Raw genomic sequence first — 19497 nt, 5'->3', positions numbered from 1 at the left:
CTAATTAGCCTGTTCTGCAAAGCTATGGGGTGTATTGTTATGGGACTCATGCACATAGACATGGGAAACCTACAGACACTGGGTCCTACACATTACAGCATTGCTGTGGGCAGATCTTGCCTGTTGGACCTGTTCATATTCTTTCAACAGTTACCAGGTCCATCAGTGTTGGGATGGTTGTCCACACAGCCTGCCTAGACCTTGCACAACCCTTCAACACAATACCCCGCTTGGCCATTATACATAGGCTCCCCAGCATCAATATCGACACATATCTGACACGATGGATTGCTACCTGGATCAGGAATAGCACCCACATGCTCGGTGTTGCAGGTGCCATGTCTGACTATACACCCATGACACATGGCATCCCACAAGGCTCAGTCCTGGGACCTCTCTTGTTCAGTATATATTTGTGTGATGTACAGGCTATCACAGGAGGGCTATGGATGCCTATGTTCACAGATGACTGCAAACTGGGTGCCATAATCAGCTCTCCTGCTGGCACATGCATACTCATACAGGGTCTCACAGAGATAGGTTGAATGGTGCCTGAGCCATGGCCCATGGCTACATGCCATTAGTTGCATAGTCATCCCCTTTGAGGATGACAAAATGCCCACACATTACCACATAGGTTGTGATCCATTACATACAGTAGTGGTTGTTATGGTTTTGGGGACACAACCTGTTTGTACTCTCGCCTTTGACAATCCTATTGCCATAGTGGTTAGACAGTATGTCTACATAGCCCATCATATCCCACATGGTTTCACATGTTGATCACATGCGGTCATTGTGCCCCTATACTCTTCATGACCATGCTTGGTTACTATGCCACATTTGGGATGTACCTTACCTGACACCTGCAGCAACTGTAATGGCCACAGATGTTACTCATCGAGCAGATGTAGGGACTCACACAGATGCCCTGCACGGTTCCGATACAGTAACTCCAGCTATACTCAGTCACTTACAACCTACACGGATGTGTTGTGTGCCTGTAGTTGCAGGCAATATCTAACCCAGACTTACTGGACATGCTCGACCTCAGGATATCCAACTCCCTTGGAGCTACACACTCCAGGGACATATACCTCAGCACTGATGTTAAAAGGACATGCTGGGGGGACAGATTATTATCAGAAAGCCTCCATTCACTCTGGAGTGTAGTCCCGGTTTTGCATAGGCAGAGCCACCCACTGACCACCTACAGGTGACATCTTGACATGTGGATGGGTGATCACATGTTTACCCATGCGATATCTTCTGGGTCCCTGCTAGACAGAGGCACAATACACTCAACATGAATGGGCTATCTTGTGTGACCTACTATTCAGAAGCACATTGTTCTGATTAGACTGGGTTGCAGAAGCCAAACACACTCTGGCTATGCTTGTGCATGCCCTAGGGCAGATAGCCTAGTATCAACCTCTGAACCTATGATAATTGTCATGATGCACACTGTTTATTGCTGATACTGTTTGCAGGTTTTTATCATCTTTGCTTTCACACTTTCTATGAACTGCCTAGGTATCTGCAGAACATATTTGCTTATGGCAGGGATCCACTATATTATTTACGTGTCTGTTGTCATTCAGTGTGTGCACAGGGCAGATTGCTGGGTAGTGAGAGGTTCGTGGGTTAACACATGCAACTGCCTGCTATATGTGGCCCAGTGCTGTACTCCAACATGGCCTAAGTGTGTGAGCATGCCCAGTTCAGACTGTCAGTGTTCTGTTGCCTGACATTTGTCTCATGTATTCAAGTGTGTAAGCATGCTCAGTGTGACCTTTCAGTATGTTGCTGTCTGAGGTCCACTACATTTGTTGATGTATGTCTACATGTCCATTATTAACATTTGTACTGTGTGTGTTGAAAGTCAGGTTCTATTCTTACTGCAGGACTCACCTTTGTGTCATAACTTGACAGGGATTATGCTGTGCCTGCAGGGTTCCCATGAAATACTTTGCATAGACTTATCGACATTTTTTCATACAGGCTAACCCCTGCAATACTATCATGGTTTAGTGGTTCAATGCTATGACTATAGTGCACAGTATCCTGGGTTCAAGGCCAATTGCCGCTTATATTTTCATACTGAGCAGACCAGACTGCTTAGGGGCCAGTAGAGCAAATATGAGCATCTTGGCTTTTGTTTAGCTATGCCCTTCCTAGACCCAGCTTGTCCAACATTGCTCAATATTACCCTCATTGCTGGACATTGGACAATATTACTCTACATTGACCACATTTGTAGTAGTTGGTGTCTGCGATTTTGTTTACATATACTTCATGATGGTAAATGATGTTTAGCACTGCTTTATATTGCTTAACACATGGCAATCATGCCTCAGGTGTTGATGCAGGGCTGCCTATGTCGGATGCACATACTACACTCCCTATACATGTTTGAAAGCAGGTAGTGTCAATGTAGGCATCCCTTTTACTATATGTGCAGGTCGAGAGAGGTATAATTTCCAGAGTTCCTACTGAGCCAGTGTATTTGCTATGCGTTGCCTCTTTGCCAAGGCCAAAGCATACTGGGCATGCCTCCTTCTGCCTACTGCGGCAGGCTCAGGTTGTTCCTCCTCCGAGTCACGCTCTGCCTGTGATGGCCTTGGCAATGGTGGGGGGCTGTTAGGCCCAGGCATATGCTGGTCCTGCTGCAGCTGTTTTTGCAGGATCATATCATGTAGCATAACACATACCATGACAATTTGGGTACATGTAGTTGGTGAGTACTGCAAGGCTCCACCAGATGTGTCCAGGCACCGGAACTGTGACTTGAGCATCCCAAACACACACTCAATTACATTTCATGTTTGTGCAAAATTACACATGTGGCCTAATGGTTAAGGTGTTTGCCTTACAAACACAAGGTACAGGGTTTGAATCTCACAGGGATAATTGACTAGGCTTAAAATGGCTTGCAAGGGCAGTTAGCCTAGTACTAATTTATGAACCTATGAAAATAGAATAGAAAAATGTGCCTCATTATGGCGTTCCTGTTCAGGTGTGTGTGCGTTTCTGATGGGTGTCAATCAGCCATGGCTCCAGTGCATAGCCAGCACCCCCCACTAGGTGACCATGTGGGATGTCCCCACGGGCAAATGTCTGGTACAGCTGCGTCAGATGCCAGATATGGGAATCATGGTAGCTTATAGGGCAGCCAGCACAAACATTGAGTATTATGCCCTGGGCATCACACACAACCTAGCAGTTGATGGAGGGGAATCCCTTGTGGTTGAAGTAGACCATACCCCGCTCGCCGGCTGGTGCTTTGATGCGTATGTGCATGCAGTCTATTGCACCCACTACCTCAGGGTATTCTGCTATTTGCTGGAAGAGAAGCATATTGCTGGCCAATTCCTCATGGGAACTGGGGAAATATACATGATCACCGACATGTGCTGACATGGCATCCAGGAACAGGTGCAGTACCCTGGATGCTGATGCCTGTGATATCCCCATCATATCACCAGTTGGTCTCTGGAAGGTACCTGTTGCTAATATTCTTAAGCCAACACATACCTTAGTTTCCACTGGGATGGGTCCCCTCTGTTGGTTCTGTGTGTGAGGCGTGGCCTGCACAGCTCAACAATTTGCTGCAAGAGGTCTCTGTCCACTCTATAGCGCTCCACTATCTCCAGCTCATGTAGCCCCTGGTAGGTAACCCTGGGCCTGTACACTCTTCTCCGTCTCCTCACTGTGGGTTGTCCAGCAGCATTTGCATTATCACCACCCTCAGCATGTTGCATATGTAGCCTTATAACACAATGGCAGCCCCTAACATTTTTTGTCTCAGTGACGCTTCTTCAGTTTTCACTTCTGTTAGCTTACTGCAGTGTTGCAGTGTCTCTTAAGTGAAACATAATGGACTGTTGTTTGCAGAGTTTTAAGTGCTGGGCTTGGCTGGGCTTGTGTTCTGTCTGGGTAATTGCCTGTTCTGATTGTACCTGCTAGCTCTGCTAGTATTCCCTGGTAACTTCCCACTATTTGGTGTGCTTCCTTTTTACTTTCTGTTTCCTCAGGGGGGGGGGCACCGTGCACACAAGTGAAACACACGCACAGCAGCCAACACACGCACACACATGCTTACCCGGATTAACCTTGCTTATTCTTGTTAAAACGCACGCATATCAGTGCAAACACGCTTCCAACTGTTTACACAGCCTTACATATGCTTACTCAAGCCTACACGAGCGCACACACGCTAACACACGCGCACACTGTCTTACTCATGCTCAGCAAGAAACTTTGGTGTTATCCACGGCATACACCTTCAATTTCTTGACTTTACCTGGCCTACCTGTTGACACACCTCTTACACTATTATGTGAATGTAAGCTGACACATGACACTCTGCTCCAATGAGCTTCACTCCTTTCATACATACCCCCCTCATGATGTCACCTATCTTCTACTCTGTTACACCCCTTATCCTACTCCTACACTCCACTGACTGTGCTCATTTGCTATGTAAACTTGCGATTCACTATCCTAACTCTCATTTGCATAGGATTGCCTACTAATGCTTAGTTACATCTCTTAGACTGAGCTTCCCCCCTTAGCAACCTCTACTCAGTGGCCATGTTGTCTTCAGCCTGCCATTCCTTTGCATTGTAACTTATTTTTAGCTATAAAATCCACATTTGTGGATCTTAATTATTAATTTTCTGCTTTTAGGGCGCAGCGCATTTGCTGGCGCGCTCTGATTAAACCCGGAGATCGGGCTAAAAAAAAGTTATTTTATTTTTAATTTGCATCCCTTCCCATTGCCAATGGCCATATTTTTAACCATTGGCATGCTTCCTCCTGTACATTCATGCTTTATGTCCAGCTGACACGGCTCCGTTTTGCTATTTGCAGAACTGTACTCAGTTATCAACTGAGTACGCTTCTGCAAGTAACACTACTCCTACTCAGACAGGTTTGGGTTTCCTGGATCGCAAATTTACCTCATTTGCATAGATTTCGCCTGTAATTGAGGTAATTTGCATATCCAAGCCCTGTCCGTGTAGGACTAGTTTAAGGAGCTCTGTCACACGCCCCTACCGGCTCTTCCTGGATCGCTCGGCAGACATGTTGGCTGAATGGAGTCTTACCCTACTCTTAGACTCCATGCAAATCTTTGTGAATCTGACCCAATGTATTTTAATATATATATTTATATATTGCAAGGTATTTTATTTTAATTCCTTATGTATACAGTTTTTCTACCTGATCCTCTTATTTTATAATAGTCTATGGTGTTAGATCTTAATTGCCATTCTTGATTGGTAATTTATATAAAAGAGTGATTTTTACCAGCATTTATTTGTTCTGAGGAAGTTCCAGAGTATAATATGTGGGATGAAAGTGCTTAACCTTATTTTGAAATTCTGCTGTTTGTTTGGAATAAAGAGTGTTTTTCCAATTTTTGGATTTGGTGTGGACCTTATGGTGGGATCTTGTCTGGAGCACTTTTTTATTTTTATTGGTCTGTTTATGCAGTGCTTTTTCAAATGGTTTTCTTTTCATTGGTTTTGTAAATGGGAGGTCTTGTCTCCTGAACCTAATAGCCTTCTTTAAAACGGTGACAGGGGCTGTGGATAATAGTCATTATGTGCACTTTGCTTATCTCAACCTGGCCAAAACTTTTGACATGTTTCCCATGCTGGTATTATTGAAAAATGAGACAAGCTTAATGTGATCCCATATATTGCCTACTGGATTGCAAATTGGATAACCAACAGACCCTAACTTGCGAAATTGCTGGTTCCCTCTCTAAATGTATAATTGTAACTAGTGGGATGCTACAGGAATCAGGGTTCTGGGCCCTCTGCTTTTTAGCATTTACTTTGCAGACATCCAATCCATTATCCCAGAAGTCTGGTTGACCAAGTTTGCTGATCAATGCAAAGTGGCCACTGTTATTTGCTCATCAACTGATACAAAACAGCTCCCTTAAGAGCTGAAATATGCACATACATGGTGCATCAAAAAATGGTGTCAAACTAAATGAAACAAGTCCAACAGATGCAGTCATAAGAGATCTAGGCACTTATATGGATAACTCTGTCTCTCTTTGCAATCATTGTGCTTCTACCATAGTCAGGAAATCCTTCTATCTGGCCCACTTAATTTCCAAGAGAATATCTTCAGGATCCAAAGAAGTCATCCTACAACTATACTCTTTCCTTACCAGACCCATCATCGAAGACACTGCCCCTTTGGTAAATACAAATCCAAGCATATCACTCAACTGTAAAGGCCCAAAACATTTCTAAGAAAATTAAAGGCCTTAAATCTTTCAACTACCCCAATAGATTAGTACAATTCTCCTTATATTCAGTAGCCTACAGGTTGCTCAGAGGTGCCCTTTATAGGTTCATAGGTAAGTACTAGGCTATCTGCCCAAGGGCATCTGTAAGCCTAGCCAGAATGTGTTGGCTTTCGCCACCCCTTAGATTAGTTCTCTGTGCCTCTGTCCAGCAGAGCCATTAGTTCCCTGTGCCTCTGTCCAGCTGAGCCACTGCAGTGATCCCTGGGGTACATTTTCTGTTTCCCGTCCACTTGTCAAGGTTTCTGTTGAAGAGTGTTAGTGAGGGGCTCTGCCTAATGTATATTGGAACCCTGTTCCAAAGCATGGGGAGTCTTTGGGACAGGAATCTATCCCTCCAGCATGTCCTATTTATCATTGTGGTAAGATTTAGATCCCTAGAGCATGTGGCTCTCGAGAATTTGTTTTTTTTTAGGTGGAGCAGGTCCATCAATTCTGGGATGGACAATGCCTTGTATGTCAGGCAGAGATCACCTCTAAGTAAGTGGTATGCAACCGAGTGCAGCTGGAGTTTCTTCAGTCGGGCTGCATAGGGCATCTGTTTGAGGCCAGTAATCCTCTTGGTGAGGTACTTCTGTGATCTTTCCAGCTGTTGCAGGTGTCTTGTAAGGTACATTCCAAATGGGGCATTGTACTCTATGATGGGTTTGATGAGTCATGAGTAGAGGGGCACAATAACCTCTTTTATTCTAGATGCGAACCCTTTTCTGATTAGGTCAGCCACATTGAAGGATTTTCTAACCACCTTGGCAATATGATTATCAAAGGAGAGATTACTATCTACTTAATTCCCCAGATCCCTTATTACATTTTCTGTATTTAGGGGACTAGTTCATGGGTACATTCTTTTTTCCAAAGGGGATGACTATGCACTTTTTGGCATTTAGCTTGAGGCCATGATTTTGACACCAGGTATTCGTCTTAGTGAGACCATTCTGGAGGATGTCTGTATCAGCCGGAGAGTCAGTTATGGCCCCCAGTTTGCAGTTGTCTGTGAACTTGGTCAGCCACAGTCCTCCTGTGCTTGCCTGTATCTCTGAGAAGTATATACCAAACAGGAGGGGTCTCAGGACTGAGCCCTGGGGGATGCCACTTGTAACCGGTTTAGAGTCAGACCTAGAGCCTGCAATTCTCACCATGTGGGTTCTATCCTTGAGCCAATCTCATGATGTAGGGGTTTATGTTCAGGCTGGTGAGCTTGTCTATAATACCAGAATGGGGAATGTTGTCAAAGGTCCACCAGGTTTAGGAGGCATGATCTGCCCTTAACAAAGCCAAACTGGGTAGGATTCATTGCTTGGAGGTTCCCAATGTCTCTGTTAATGAGTTCCATGATGATGCGCTCCATAGCCTTGCAGACCAGGCTAGTCAGTTCCTGGGGTCCATTGTGGCTCTACCTTTGTGGAGCGGGATAACTGTTGCTGTGCACCACTCTATGGGTACATAGCCTGTAGAGAGGCTGAGTTTGAACAGTGTGTTTAGGTGAAGGGTTAGTTCATTTTGGAGCTCATGTAAGACACAGCCTGTGACACCTTCTGGTCCCATTGAAGCTGTGTTTTTGGCTTTGGATAGGGTTGTTTTAATGTGTGTGTCAGTGATTGCTGGGGCACTACATTCTTCTGGTATAGTTATGGGCCCTTTAGGGGGTTAGAGGGGGGGTGAAATTTGCCCTAAACCTGTCTGCCAGAATGTTGGCAATATCAGTCGGTTCAGTGTATTTTGTGCCATTCTGCACTAACTCAGAGCAGATCTGAGAGTTTCCACTTAGGTTCTTGACATAGCTGAAGAACACTTTGTGGTTATCTTTGGAGTCCTTGGCAATTTTTCTTTCAAAGCTAGCCTTGGATGATTTTTTGAGGGATCATAGTTTCTTGCTGATACTGATCAGGGATGTCTTTCCTTCTTGGGATTTTCTGTACTAGTTTCCTCCTTCTATTGTTTATGGCAGAGGTCCACCAGACTGGTTTCCTTTTCTTGGAGGAGTGAGTCTTGGTTTTGCTTGAAATAGCACGATCCATGCATTCTTGAAGTGCTCATAGAGTGCCTTTGTAAGGGATTCAGCAGATTGGACAGCATTGTCCTTTAGCAAGGGGGCAGTGAACCTTTCCACCTCGGTCTTAAGTAACGTGAAGTTTGCTTTTGAAAAGTTTTTCATGGCGGTTTCCTTGATTGGGGGTGGGGCGGAATGTGGATATCCAGAATGATTAGTCTATGGTCTGATCTAACCAGTGAGAGATTGACGGTGTGGAACACCGGACGCCCATGTTGGTGATGACCAGGTCCAATATGTTGTCACCTCTGGTGGGGGGGTTGACCAGTTGATCCAGGGCATTTGAGTTTATAAATTCTAGGAAGTGTTGGGCAAGGGAGTTAGTACTTGAGTAGTTCTCCCAGTTAATGTTTGGGTAATTGAAATCACCCAATATTAGGGTGTTTGGTAGGACCTTCATATTTTCCATTGTCTCCAGAAACATGGAATGGGGGTCCTGGGTCATGGTGGGTGATCTGTAGCACACTACAATCGGAATTGCTGTTTTGCCCATTGTTAGTTGCACATGGATGATCTCTGAGGCATCGTGCTGCGCCACTAACCTGGACATGTGGGTATCCTTGATGAATATGGATACAGCCCCACTTTTGTGTTTTGGTCTGGGTTATGTGGCTGAAAAGTATGGTATAAGTTATAGCCTGGGGTGCTCTCTGGAGCCTTAAACCAGGTTTCTGTTACTGCACAGATATTAATGTTCTCCATACTGATGAGTGCCTCGAGTGCATGCATTTTGAGGTTTAGACTTCTGGTGTTGAGTAGCATTACCCTCAGTTTTTGATTACTTATGCTATTTATGGTGATGGGTTTGTCTTTTGAGCTTTGCCTAAAAAAAGGCACTATGGGGGTGGCAAAAGCCTTGGCCAGTATTTGAAAGCCTAAAGGGTGACAGGTGCAAGCCATCTCTTGCGAAGCAATGTGGCTTGTCAAGCATGTCATCCCAGCTGGACAGATACTGGATCCCATTTGAATGACACCAGAAAATTGTTGAAATTGATATTTTTTTCTTTATACTGTGGCATCGTTCTTGATGAGGGCAGGATGCTACTCAAGGTCAGGGTCATACCGGCCTGGGTTATGTAATCAGAGAGGTCTTCCATGTCTCTTTTCATGTAGTCCAGGGAGGTATGTCTCAGGTCATTCACACCAACATGGACAATGACAGAGTCATATTTGTACTTGTTCGGCAGCAACCTGAGTGCTTCTGTTATGTGGCGGATCCTGGTGCCCGACAGGCAGCTAACTGTAACCTTCTCCTTGTCAGCCTAGTTAGTGGGACATCAGTGTTTGTCTCACTTTTCTAGCCATGAAAGACCCAGTCCTTGCTGTCCTCCTATTTCTTTGCAAAAACAGTGGCTCTACAAACACCCACACTAGGAACCTAAGCCTACATCAACAAGAGACAAAGAATAAGTTACCACTACAGATCAAAGTACTGCTTTGGATACCTTTAAGGCTTGTATTAATGACCGGAAGATACAAATTTTCATCAGGGCTATCATGTACAACTGTACTTCATCTGGGGACTAGCATAATGGTTAAGGTATTTATTTCCCAGCCAAAGGGTACAGAGTTTAATTCTCACCACTGAGGGAAACTGGCTAGTCTTGAAATGGCCCACACAGGTAGCTAACCTATGAACCTAACTGTTTGAAATGTCTTGCAAAAATGTTTGTTTGCTTAAAGGTATATATGGCTAGACATCTTATGGTATTTGCCTATGATCCACATATAACAACAAGCAGGTAACAACATTCTTTTCTATCATTTCTCACAGAACAGAATAGAGAATACTTGTTTTCAACTTCATATTGGCTCTCACTGTAATGAATGGCTCCTATCTCTTTTCTCTGTTCCGGTAGTTATTTCTCAAAGCAAAGTAGAGTAAAGCCATTTACATAATGATAGTTTATTTTTGGCCAAAGCAACAGTGGTTTTCTCTACTAATGAATATGATCACTAACCCACCATAGCTACTGCCACCATACAAATCCTTACTGATTCAGCAGAAGGGAAAAGTTTACAATTCAGTTTCAAAGCTATGTCTTTACAGAATGGTGGATATAACTGTGATTCCTTTACAAGTGCTACATATAACAGAAGTGGCAAACAGACCTAATGTGATAACATTTTAAATCCAAAAAAGGAAAAGGTTTGTTTCCTGATCTATGTTACTAGACCTAAACCCTTTGTGTTTCTCCATACAAAGTTTACTGAACTGCTTAAGTTTATAAAGTAAATCAAACCTGTCACATCCACCATTTACTTTCCATGTATTTGCAGTTTTTGCCTTGTTCACCAAGTTTTTTTCAAGTTGCAGCACATTCAGCTGTTAAGACCTTTCTTAGAGGAGTTTTAAATGTAACATGCCTAAGCAGAGTTGAATTTTATAACAAAAAAAAACAACTTCCAAAGATAAAGGCTTTATCTTTGGAAGTTGTTTTTTCATTATAAAATTCAACTCTGCTTAGGCATGTTAAATGGTGGAAGTGACAGTTTTCAATTACTTTATAAACTTAAGCAGTTTGGTAGTCTTTGGATGGAGAAACACAAAGGGTTTAGGTCTAGTAACATAGATCAGGAAACAAACCCTTTCCTTTTTTAGATTTAAAATTGCTGTCACATTAGGTCTGTTTGCCATTTCCATTATATGTAACACTTGTAACGGAATCACAGTTATATCCACCATTCTGTAAAGACAGAGCTTTGAAACTGAAGTGTAAACTTTTCCCTGCTGCTGAATCAGTATATATGAAAACATCACTACCTTTGTAGGCTTCTTAATTTTAATTTTTTTTCAAGTTGCATCATGTTCAGCTGTTAAGACCTTTCTTAGAGGAGTTTTAACTGTAACATGCCTAAGCAGAGTTGAATTTTATGTTGGAAAACTTGAGTTTATCACTGTTGGAACCTTCTGGTTCCCTAGAGTTCTGAAAGTTTTCTTGGAAGATACATGTTTCTAGTAGATGTTACATCTAGCAGGATAATTTCATAGTTACAGGTCCTAATGTGCAAGCCTTCTTATTTGATGTTTCAAAATGAAAGAACATCTTTAAAGTCAGGGCCAGCCTTAGGTAAATGGATGCCCTAGGCAAAAAGGCTGGATGGCTCCCCACCTCTACCCATCCTGGCCTACTCTCATGATCCAGATTACTTTTATTCTTCCTTCTTCTCTCTGTCTGTCCTACTCTTCAGTTTTTTTCCTGCAGTTATTCATTCATTCATTCATCATTCATTCTGCAGTTATTCATTCATTCATTCATTCATTCATTCATTCAACATGTTCTGTCTAGAGAAGACTACACTGACAAATATGGAGAAAACAACTGCATTAAGGTGGGGCTCTGGGGGCTACAAGACTCCCAGAAGCCATTAGGTTTCCAAATGATCAGAGATGCATTTTAGAGTTTGTTAAACAACCTATTCATTCAATGATGGCTTGAACAAAAAACATGATGAAAGAAAGAAATTCAGTGTTACTCTTCAACTTTGTTTTTACCTGCATCCTTTTAGCACATCCTAACTAACCAATACTACACTCATCAAGAGCCCTTAACATGTATTGTAATAGCCAAAGGTTGAGTGTTTAGTGGGTTTATGGCATTTGCTTGCATAGCCAAATAACAAAAGTACAATATAGCCCAACCTATCTGCACTCTATGTGTTTTGGTTTTCAGGCTAGGAGTAGCACGATATTCAGTTGCTGGTATGAGCAGCTATTTTTTAATTTTATTTATTTGTTGTTTTTAAATATCTCAAAGAAGTCTGATTATGACAGGAAAAAAGTATTGTGATAGAGAAACTTGTGTGAGGAGTAACAGGAAGCTATGCATGTATTATAAGTAGGCTTATTTCCAGCATAGCTCCAATGTATTTATTTATTTATTTATTTATTTTTAATTCAAACAATATTTTTTCTTGCCACAGTTTTATCAAATTGGCATCTGATAACTACTACCAAGTAAGCTACATTGCAGATGGTTGCCACTTGACTAATGTGACTGTACAGCTGTTTCTCCTGAGTAATAATATTATAGTCATAATATGTGCTGCTCCATGATTTATTTATTTATTTTCCTCTGGAGGAAAAAGGTGCAGGTCACTTATAATGAATGTGAGGTGATTAGCATAAAATACTGACTACTACAAGGCAGCATGTAAGAGTACAGGTTGCACTTCTAATTAACAGATCTATCAAGTAACCATATGTTTCTTCTCTATGAAAAAAATTATTTGTCACCCCTCTTCACAAAGAAGGAATCTCATCTGATATAACCAATTTCAGACCTATCACCATATTATGCCCTTTGTCAAAACTTCTGGAGAAGTGCATTCAAAAGCAACTTCTTTAACATATTCTTCAGGAAAAGCCCCTGACCTCCATATAGAATGGTTCTAGACCTACACACAGCACTACCACAGCCTCATTAACTTTCACAGATACTATTAACAAAGCCAGAGACTAAGGCAAACTTGTTTCCTCTGTATTCCTTGATCTCTCTAAAGCTTTTGATCTAATCTCTCACCAAGAACACTCATCAACTGTCTTCCCTCAAGCTATCACAAACCACACTGCTGTGGTTTAACAACTACATAACCAATAGATACCAGTCTGTTAAATGGCTCTCGAATTTCACTCCCTTATTTCCTGTCATTACTGGTGTAATGCAAGGCTCCATTCTCAGCCCTCTACTCTTTAATATATTCACTAACAATTTACATAAGTCCTCTTAGTAAGGTTCCCTCATACAATACAGTATGATTCTACCCTAATATGCATTAATGACAACCTAATATATCTTCAGAGAATTACTCAAACCTTTAACACTGTTGAAAGTTGGCTATAGGATAGTCACCTGCTACTAAATCCCCACCAAACTAAATTACTTCTCTTTTTTACAAAATCCCATTTCCGTGAAAAAACAACTTTAAAATGTCTTCCTTAAATCATACCAAGATTGAGGTTACAACATATACAAAGCTACTTGGCATGACAATCAACAACAGTCTTAAACTCGATTTACATAAGCGCAACAGCATCAAGAAAGCCCATCAAAAACTAGGGTCCCTACACAGAGTAAAGAAATTCATTACAGACTCTACCAAGGTAACTCTAGCTACCACTTACCTCTTACCCCATGTCTTATATGCAGCCTGTATCATGACCAACCTTCAAGTCTCACTTAGTTCTAAACTTGAACAGTGCTATAACAAAGTTGCCAGATTCGCTGGCAACAAACCTTATTGGACCCATCACTGTTTATCACTAGAAACACAACTATCTTGAGCTTCCTCACTGCCTATCTTACACTCAGCTCACCTTTACTTATAAAATCATCCATACTCCATCTACTTGCCCAGCAATTAGACCCCCTACTCCAATACTATCTTCCAAATTTTCCCCTTTGGTCAAGTAATAAACAACTGCTTACCATCTACAAAACACAACGGGCTGCTGGAGTCGTCTCTATTCCAATAGTGGTCTAGAACCTGGCATAAAATGTTAATATCATTCAAGTCTATCACATACCTTCATATTTTCATACCATTATTAAAAGATTTCCTCTTTGCCTCCTGACTTTGTCCCTGCTCCTCATCTGGGACATAGATCTCTAACACCCTTCATCACCTTTCTTATACCTACCTTTAAACCACTAAAATCACTTAACCTGCTTATCCCCTTCTAATACCTCAGTTTATTGTACTTCTTAAACTATTATACCTACTTCTAATTAGCACAACCAAATTAATATTCCATCATTACTTCTCTGTTAAGACTCAGACTTGCTAATCATAGAATCATAGGCAGTTACTAGACTAATGGCCCTAGGGCCCTTACAAGCCTAGTCAAGCTGTGCCCTTGTTTCCACAATCAGCACCTATTATCCCTGTCCAACAGAGACACAGGTGGAACCCCTGGGGTGAATTTATGGTTACCCTTCCAATTGACCAGATTACACTTGAAGAGGGCCAAAGAGGTGCTCTGCTTGACATGAATTGGGAATATGTTCCACAGGAGCAGTAACTTCTGGGAGACAAACCTCAGCAGATTTTATTAATGTCACATACCAGGTTAAGGTCTTCAGAGTGAGTAATCTGTGTGCCATTGGACTTACAGCATTTCCAATAAATCAGGGTCAGAGATTGCCTTATATATAGGACAGAGATCGTCTTCGAGTACTGTCTATGAAATGGAGTAAAGTGACAGTGATTTCATCCAATCCACATAGGACAAATAATGAATACCTTGAATTGCACTTGTGAGGAACTTTTGTGGTCACTTCAATTGCTGCAGGCTCCTAGAAAGGTACATAGCAAAAGGGGCATTGTACTCAATTATTGGCCTGATGAGGGAAGAGTACAGGGAGCTTATAACCCTTTTTTTTCTGAAGGCAATGCCCTTACTTATAAGATGAGCAATATAGAATGCCCCTCTTACCACTATGGAGACATGGTGATCAAAGGTAATGTTGCTGTCAAAATGTGTCCCAGGTCTCTCACCACTGAGTGCATGCTTAGGGTGTTTCTGTTGATGTGGTAGTTAGCAGGAACATCATACTTATGGAAAGGGATGATAATACATGTTTTGCATTGAGTTTAAGGCTGTGACTTTGGCAGCAATCATTTGTTTGCATAAGACCCAGTTTGCAGTTGTCAGCAAACTTTTGTCAGCCACAGATCTTTAGTTTTTGCTTGTACTTTGGAGAAATAGATTCCAAACAGTAGTGGCCCCAGGACTGATCCCTGTGGAACACCAGTGGTTTCAGGTCTGCTGTTGGAGGTGTATTCCCCTATTTTGACTGGATCGGTTCTATTGGAGAGACAGTTAAGGACCCACCCAATGATATAAGGGTTGATACCTGGCTGAGTAAGTTTGTCAATGATGCCTGAGTGGAGGATAGTGTCAAAAGCCTTGGCCAAGTCCAGGTATGCTGCATGCACAGTTTTCCCCTCGTCCAGGGCTCTGGTGACTGCCTTGAAGAAGTCCACCTGGTTTAACGGGCATGATCTCCCTTTGACAAATCCAAACTGAATAGGGTCAAGTGTTTGGGGATTAACTATATCTTTGTTGATAAGGTCCATGATGATTTGCTCCATGGCTTTGCAGAGAAGGCTAGTCAGGCTAATAGGTCTATAGTTCCTGGGGTCAGTGGAAGCACCACCCTTGCGCATGGAGATAATAGTGGACATTTTCCATTCAGCTGGGATGAAGCCAGAGCTTAGACTATGATTGAAAATAATACCCAATGATGTTGCTAATTCTTGTTGGAGCCCATGTAGGACACAGCCTGGGATGTTATCAGGTCCCATAGATGTTGTGTTTTTGGCCTTAGAGAGGGCATTTGTGACCTGCTCTCTAGAGATACAAGGTGGGGGACAGGTGGAAGAAATGTCATGGCTTATGTATGGTGGGACAGGGGAGTGAAGTTTACACAGAACCTGTTGGCTAACAGGTTTGCTATGTCCACAGGCTCAGTGTTTGTGGTATCATTAACTACTAGTTTGGCACAGATATGGGTCTTGCCTTTTAGGCTATGGATGTAACCAAAGAACACGTTATGGTTGTCCTTAGTTGAAGCCGCTAATTTGGATTCATAGCTTGCTTTGGAGGACGTCACAAGAAGTCTTATTTGCTTGTTTAAGCTGAGGAGGGAGTGTTTCCTATTTAGGGCATGCTCCCGCTTACATTTGGACAACAATTTCTTCCTCTTATTGTAAAGCCTGTTAATGGCAGTTGTCCATCAGGCAGGTTTTCCCTTCCTTGAAGAGCTTGTTTTTCTCCTATCAGGTACAGCTGTGTCAGTGCAGTTATACAGGTGTTTGTATAAAGGATTGGTGTAGGACTCAGCATAGTTGCCAGTTATATCTGAGGGGGCAGGTACAGTGAAGCTATTTATACCATCCCTTAGGAGGATATAATCTGCTTTGGAGAAGTTTTTTTAGTTTAGTTGCTGTTGCTGCGGGGGGGCTCCAGTGTGATACTTACTTCAAATGAGACTGATATGTGGTCAGATCTGACAATGGAAGACCTCACAGTGGGGGTGCTACAGTGGTCCCCCATATTGGTAAGTACCAGATCCAAGATGTTGGTGCTCTTAGTTGGGGTGTCCACCAGCTGGTCAGGGCATTGGACTTAATGAACTTGAGGAACCTTTGGGCAAGTGAGTCTGAGCACAAGTAATTTACCCAGTCAATGGATGGGTAATTAAAATTACCCAGAACCATGGTATTTTATTTTTATTTATTTATTTTTATTTTACATTTGTTGACCGGGCTAGTCCAACTGGACACAATATCCGTTTTCAGTAGAGGCCCGGGGCCTATATTTGAATATATCTTGATGGAGTCCAGTAGATCCAAGTAGACAGAGTATGTGTCTTGATTCATGGAGGGGGTCTTGTAGCTGGAAATTACTTGAATAGGTGTCCTATCAACAGTTAGTTTCACCTGATGTGTCTCCAGGGAATCTTACTGTTTAACCAATCTGGAGGTGTATTTATCTTTAATGAATATTGATACACTGCCTTCTTTAGTTTTCACACCTTCCATTCGTGGTCTAAACGTGTGGTAGGAGGTATGGCTGAGGTGCTCTCTACTGCCTTAAACCAGGTCTCCAAGATTGTACAGATGTCAGTATCTTCCAAGGTGAGGACTGCTTCCAGTGAGTTCAGTTTCATGCTAAGACTCCTAGCATTTAGTAGCATAACCTTGAGGTTGTTTTTTGATAACATTTTTACATCCAGTATTTTGTCCTTGTGACACTGCCTAAAAAAGCACTATGGGGTGGCAAGAGCTTTTACCAGTAGCCAAAATCCCAGGAGTGACAGATGAAAACCATCTCTGCCAAAGCATCAAGGTCTATTGATCATGTCATCCCAAGCTGACAGAAAATGGATCCTCTTAGAATGACACTAGAAACTAAGCCAATTATTGAAGTCAGTGATTTTCTGCTTTTATTGTGGCATCATCCTAGATGAGGGTCATATGCTGCTCATGACTAGGGACATACCTGCCTGTGACACATAATCATTGAGCTCAGTCATGTCTCTCCTCATGAAGTCCAGGGAGATATGTCTTAAGTCATTCACACCAACATGTACCATGACCGAATCATAATGGTACTTTTTGTTGAGATACTTGAGTGCCTGTGTAATCTGATGAATTCTGGCACCAGAAAGACAGCTGACTGTGATTTTCTCCTTGTTCAGCCTGGTGAGGGGGATGTCTGTGTATCTCACTATACAGTGCCCTATGACTAAAATATTTGTAGTGGATGTGCATTGCCTTACGGGCTTTGATGGTGAGACACATTTGTTTGTGCAATTATGTGTGTTGTGTGTTTTGCACGTTATGGTTGGTTTAGTATGTATGTGTTTTGGAGGTCCCTGGTCTTCAGGTAGATTTTACGTGAGTACCTCCATATATGTTGGTCTATGTATATGCTGTGTATGCTGTGTGTCATGAGTAGGAGTTGTGGTAGGTGGGATGACAACCTGCTCTGTACTGCTAGATATTGCACAAGAGAGCTCTGATTCCAGATTCATAACATAGGTGCATCTCTCACAAATGGTAGAGGAATGATTTAGAAGTAGGAGGCTGTCAGTGTACATGAGACAGTTGCTACACTGCCTTAGTAGACCCATGTCTGCCAGGCTGGTATGAAAAAAGGAGGGAAACTTAAAGTTCATGTCCTAGGAATAATCTTGGTTTGGCTATAACAGTTGAAGAGGGAATACAGCAGGGGCAGGTATTACTAGGTTTAGGCTCAACGAGCTCTGGTTTAGAGCTTTCCTCTAATACCTTACTCTGTAGTATTTCTTAAATAATCCTACCAATATTATACACCACTCTTCTAAGTCTCAGTGCAAAGGTTGTAAATTTAATGTTTGTGAATATCAATACTAATTTTATTAGACTGATTATTATGCTATATATTTACTGAAACTGCACTATAAAATGTGTTATTGTAAATATTGATTGCATTAAATATGATACCATGGAGCTATTGTCCCTGGGCCTCCGCCAAAAAAGTGCACCTGTGCCCGCTCAGACTCTCCCAGTAAAGAAATCTCAATAAATAAATAAATAAATAAATAAATAAATAAATAAATAAATATTTTACATCACTTGGACAATCAAATGCAAGTAGTTTCAATTAGGATTGTAATGGGAGGTGTAGAAATCTGCAGTTGGTAGGAAGAGGCTGTGCTACCCCTGATATTAGAAAGAGCATATCATGTCTGGAAGATGTCAGAGAACAGATGGGGATAAAACTCTACAGAGCAATGCATATGAGGGCAAACAAACTAATAAATGAAAGAGATAAGTTGCTATTCAGAAAATGAGGGATGTAAAATGCATCAGTGATACAGCAGGAATTTTTACTGCATTAGGTAGTACCCATGCCCACTGACTGCACTTCCTGGGAACAAGTAACTCAACAGTTCAACATTTGTCTAAAGACCTAATTCAGAGAAAATGTTTGCAATATCAGGGGAAATGGGCTATTTTAAGGGAAAGTTCAGGGATGAGTTAATTAATACCCTTTGGTGAATCAAGTAAGACAAATTTTAAAGGAGAACATGAAAAAAGGATTAAAGAAAGAGAAGAGTATTCTGAAAATGAACAAGGGAGTAAGCAGAAGTTCAAAAGGATGGGTAAAAAACACAGACTGAGATAGCAAGGGACAGACATAAACTATTAGGCTGGACACTGTAGAAAGTCCTCAAAAAAGCATGAGTCAGTTTCATGCTATGCCAGTTACCTAAGGTTTGGTTATCACAGGCATAACTGAGATATGGATAAGTACAGGAAATGGAAAAGTATACTGTTGTCTAAAAGTATCTATAGGAAAAACAGAGGTTCAGAAGTAGAAAGGGATTTCACTGCTAGTCACGCAAACAGGTTTGGAAGGGGACCAGTAACCAAAACCAGTATGCCATTTTTCTAATGAAGAGGGAGCATTCGTGGGTGACAAAATTCTATAGGCTCTCTGATGCTGCAAATGTCAACAACAAGTTATTGCCATGCATACATTTTTAGTGAAGTGGGAAGGGGGTAACAGACTAGCCTGATAGAGAAGAATAGAGTCCTGACTGCAGCGCAGGTAATTTTGACTCAGGTA

The sequence above is a fragment of the Protopterus annectens genome, chromosome 11.part0 (genome assembly GCF_019279795.1).
Source record: "Protopterus annectens isolate FY-2018-M chromosome 11.part0, PAN1.0, whole genome shotgun sequence".
Lineage (NCBI taxonomy): Eukaryota > Metazoa > Chordata > Ceratodontiformes > Protopteridae > Protopterus > Protopterus annectens.
This window is presented reverse-complemented; position numbering follows the sequence as displayed.